A 261-nucleotide genomic window follows, 5' to 3' on the forward strand; every position below is an offset into this window, starting at 1 on the left:
GAGAGAGAGAGAGAGAAAGAATGGAGGCAGGCAGTCATGTGTGAGCCATGAGCTCATATACGGTGATTTCTTCAGAATCAGAATAGAGCTGGAAGAATAGAATAGAATGAGAGAGTTGGAAGGGACCTTGGAGGTCTTCTAGTCCAACCCCCTGCTCAGGCAGGAAACCCTACCCCACTTCAGACAAATGGCTATCCAATCTCTTCGTAAAAACATCCAGTGTTGGAGCATTCACAACTTCTGGAGGCAAGTTGTTCCATC

Source organism: Natrix helvetica (genome assembly GCF_964273705.1).
Source record: "Natrix helvetica genome assembly, chromosome: 14".
Lineage (NCBI taxonomy): Eukaryota > Metazoa > Chordata > Lepidosauria > Squamata > Natricidae > Natrix > Natrix helvetica.